At 39.0% G+C, this 4,882-nt stretch overlaps 1 pseudogene; it reads left to right on the forward strand.

Moving 5' to 3' along the window:
* Positions 1–210: 210 nt before the first annotated feature.
* On the forward strand, positions 211–325 carry LOC141680577 (small nucleolar RNA R71; annotated as a pseudogene).
* Positions 326–4,882: the final 4,557 nt, after the last annotated feature.

Here is a 4,882-nt window from a genome sequence, read left to right on the forward strand (position 1 = left end):
GCTGCATCAACTTCCAAAATACCTGCTACCTTCCCAGACATCATTCTTTGAGTCGGGTTTTGATACTCATTTGCAGCCATAGTTTCAATGAGATTATAGGCTTCAGTATAGCTTTTGGCCCACAAGGCGCCTCCAGAAGCTGGATATAGTATGGGTCAAGATTGGACCCCCAAACCATTATAGAAACTAGTGATCACCATCCACTCAGGCATACCATGATGTGGACACTTTCTTAACATATCCTTGTAGCCCTCCCAAGCCTCGCATATGGTTTCTCCTGGCTGCTGCCCAAATTGAATAAGAGCACTTCTCATAGCTGCAGTTTTGGCCATTGGATAGAACTTCACCAGAAACTTTTGTGCAAGATCTTGCCAAGTAGTGATGGACCCAGTCCTTAGCTCTGTCCCTCAGAGAAAATGGGAAAATCCTTAGCTTGATAGCCTCATCAGTAACACCATTGTATTTGAAAGTACCACAGATCTCAAAAAAGTTCCTTATATGCATGTTGGGATCTTCAGTCGCAGCCCCTCCGAAAGAAACAGAATTCTGCACCATCTGAATAGTGCCCGACTTGATTTCAAACGTATTGGCTTCAATACCCGGATGAATAATGCTGACTGAATGTCATCAATTTTAGGCTGAGAAAAATCCATTAGAGCTGGATCAGCTTGAGCTATACGATCACCCATTGTTTCAGGTTCTTCCTTTTCACTCTCTTTATCTGAATCATTAAAACTACCTTCTCCGAAAAGTCAAGAGTTTTATCTGCTTCCTCTGCTTTATCATATTTCTCTTGTGAGTACGAGAACGTGTTTGCATAAACGCTCACTAGAGTACCTGAAACACAACCGGAAGCAGTAAGTAACAAATCTTAATCACTGAATCCTAATGACCACTGATGGCAAGTACATAAACTAAACAAATTAACACCGAGTCCCCGGCAGCGGCGCCAAAAACTTGTTAGGCAGAAAGCATGCGCTAAATAAATCACGCAAGTATACGCGTTCGCGAGTAATATAGAATGATTTCTAGTTCGTTCCCATAGAGACTCTGATTAATTATATTTAATCGACTTACTTCACCAATGTATGATTATTCTTCAATGTCAAGACAATAACAAGCAGGGTTGGTTTACTAATATTACTACAAGAATTAAACACTTGAATTAACAATATTAAACACACATCAGATCCTCACTTCATTACAACTTCATTCAATAGTTATCGTTATTAACATTAGCATGTAATGGTGATGATATAAATCAAACAACACGAAACTGATAAATGCCAACTTTCATTGTGCGAGTACCATTCTACCAAGAATCCACAATTAAGATAGAAGTTGAATAGGCATCAATTATGTTGAGACCCTATATATCTACAGAATTTGACAACATAACGATTTAAGCACAAGTTATTCATTATGATTACATAGGGTAAGTAAAACGGTTAGAGTTACCCACGAATCATGCATACAATGCATGAACCTATGCTAGCACGGCAAGTTCTAAATCTCAAGATTCACTGTCGCTTCACAAGAGATTAACAGGCTATCTTACATATTCGCGACGCATATAAGACGAATAAGCACAACCTATACTAGATATCATATAATCACCACATACAAAGGTATTAAACAATTAACTAAAGAAATCTATAGTAAATCCGCTAGAATCCCATTATCACGATTAGCCCGTATTAGAACTTATCATCACCATGGGTTCATATGAAAGCATGATTAAAAACAAACGATATAAACTAATAAAAATCCTGAATAAATAACGAAGTACGTCACAAGAGTATTAAGGTTCAAAGTATAAAGAAAACTAGCATCCACTGTTACAACGAATAAAAGAATCACAAGATGAACTATGCTTCCTCTTCTTCATTGTTGTGTGCTAAAACGGTCTTCTTTTCTTCTTGCCCTGGCTCCTGATCTCGATCCTCAGTGATGATTAATCAATGATGGAGAAAACGTCTTCTAAAAAGGTTTATATAATAACCCATAAGAACCAGCGCCAACAGAAGCCCAATTCAACTTGTAGAATAAAATTGATTATCTGAATTTTCGACCCCAGGCGGCCGCCTCCAATCTTCAGGCGGGCGCCTCCAAGCAGGCGGCCGCCTCCAACTTCCAGGCGGGCGCTTGCAACCCTTCTGGAAAATTTCCAAGATTGCTTCCGTCTTTGCTGATTTCTTCGTGCAACTCCCCTGGACTGATTCCTAGCACTTCCAAAGGCTTTATTTGATGAAAAACATCTATCTAAGCAAGTTATACCCTGAAATGCAAAAATACTCGAAAACACGTTAAAAACGCAAAATACTAGAGTTCAAGACACCAATTTAAGCCGATATGAAGCACTCTAAGTGGTATAAAATGCCACTTATCAGTTGCCAATGAACAATAAGATGGTAGTGCTTAATTTTCTTCACAAGAAGATATCCACAAGATTTGGAACTCGAAGAGTCATAATCAATGATGAAGGGTCGCATTTCTGTAACTGCAAGTTCACTGCTATAATGCAAAGGTATAATATGAATCATCGTATTGCTACGGCTTATCATCCTCGGACGAATGGTCAAGCCGAGGTATCTAAGAGGGAGATCAAGCATTTTAGAGAAAGTTGTGTGTCAATAGAGAAAAGATTGGTTTTAAAGCTTGATGAAGCTGTTTGGGCGTATCGTACAGCGTACAAGACTCCGCTAGGGATGTCACCGTATCAGTTGGTTTATGGTAAGGGGTGTCATTTACCGGTGGGTCTAGAGCATAAAGCGTATTGGGCTTTGAAGAAATTGAATATGGATTTGGATGCAGTTGGAAAGAAGAGGATGCTTCAATTGAATGAGCTCCACAAGTTTCGACTTCAAGCTTATGAGAACAATAAAATGTATAAGGAGAAAGTCAAGAGGTGGCACGATCGGGGTCTAGTGCCCAAATCATTTGTGTTAGGGAAACAAGTTCTTTTGTTCAACAATCGTCTTCCTCTTTTTCCTGGAAAGTTGAAGTCAAGATGGTCAGGGCCGTTTGTTGTCAAAACTGTGTTTCCACATGGAGCGGTGGAGATTTTTGAGAATGATCCGGGCCAAGATTTCAAGGTAAATGGTCAGAGGTTGAAGCATTACTATGGTGACACGGCAAACCGTGAGGTGGTTAGTGCCGTTTTGTTGTCCGTTTGATCTCGAATTTCTATGTCAAGCTAACGACGTAAAGCAAGCGCTTCTTGGGAAGCAACCCAAGTTTATTGTACATTTGTAGGTAGAGGACGCAAGAAGAAAAGAGAAAAACACAAAAATTTCAGAATAACAGAAAAATTCATGGCCAACTTCAGAAGCTGAGCGTGCCCACGCTGATCTAGTGCACGGCCGCGCAGATCTAGCGCGCGGCCACACTGGAATTCCAGAAACCAAGTGCGCCCGCTGTTAGAGCTAAACACGCGCTAATAATTCACGCAAGTATACGCGTTCGTAAGTAATATAGATTATTTATGCACCTATGCACCGATGATATGGTTATTATCCAATGCTAAGACGATCACAAATTGGGTTGTTTATAACTACGAATTAAACTAATGATTATAACTAAGAGAGTAAAGAAAGAGTTGTATATTATATGAGACAAACATGGGATGCTAACTTCATTAAATACTTCATTTAATAGCCTTATTGTTCTTAACCTTAGCATGTAATGGTGATGACAATAATCAGATAACACAAAACTGCTAAACGCCAACTTTCGTTGCACGAATAACATACTACCAGACATCAACAAAAGAGATAGAAGCTGAATAGACACCAATTATATTGAGACCCTATATGTCTATAGAATTTGACAACATAACGATTTAAAGTACATGTTATCTATCATGATTACACAGGGCAAGTAAGATGGGTAAAATTACCTACGAATCATGCATAACAATAACACATGAACCTATGCTAGCATGGCAAGTTCTAAATCCTTAAATTCACTGTCGCTTCATTAAGAATTAACACACTATCTTACAAGTTCGCGTCTCTTATAAGATGAATAAGCACAACTAATACTAGGTTATCATACAATCACCACACACTAAGGCATATAAACAATTTAATTAAAGCAATCCATAAATAAATCCGCTAGAACCCCACGATAACGATTAGCCCATAATCGGACTCATCATCAACGTGGGTTCTGATGAAGGTATGGTATAATAAAGGCAGTCTTTATACTTAAATAACAAAACCAAGTACGAATTAAGAGTAAAGGTTCACAAGTAATAAAACTAGCATCCAAGTTACAACTTAGAACAATGATTCAAAAGTAAAAACAAGATCTTCTTTGTCTTCGTTGAATCTTTGCTAAACCGGTCCTCTTACGGCTCTCCTTGCGCTCTGGTACGTCTCTCTTCTGAAAACGTCCTTATTTGAATATATATAGCAGCCCTATGCAATCTGGAAGTCTCCCAATTAGAATCGCATTAGAATCAGGATTCTCAACTTTCGCATCAGTGCGGGTACGCTATCATTCTAGAATCCTGGCACGGCCGCGCGCTAGACCAGCACGGGCACGCCGTCCTTCTTGGAAAAACTCATATTTCTTCTTTGTCGTGCTGCTTCGAGCCGGCTTTCCACGAGCATTTTTTCCAACACCACCTTGACACCAAATTAGCATCAAAACAATGCTAATTCACCTGATTACCTAGATAATGCTTGAAATGCAAAAACACTAGAAAACACATTAAAACACTTAACAACTTGAGTACAAATTCATCAATTCAAAGCTTATTAGAGCATAATAAAGTGTCATAAATGCCACTCAACATACCCCCAAACTTGAATCGATGCTTGTCCTCAAGCATAAACAGACTCAAAGAACAAGAACCAAAAATGCATGAATGCAACTA

The sequence above is a fragment of the Apium graveolens genome, chromosome 1 (genome assembly GCF_009905375.1).
Source record: "Apium graveolens cultivar Ventura chromosome 1, ASM990537v1, whole genome shotgun sequence".
NCBI lineage: Eukaryota > Viridiplantae > Streptophyta > Magnoliopsida > Apiales > Apiaceae > Apium > Apium graveolens.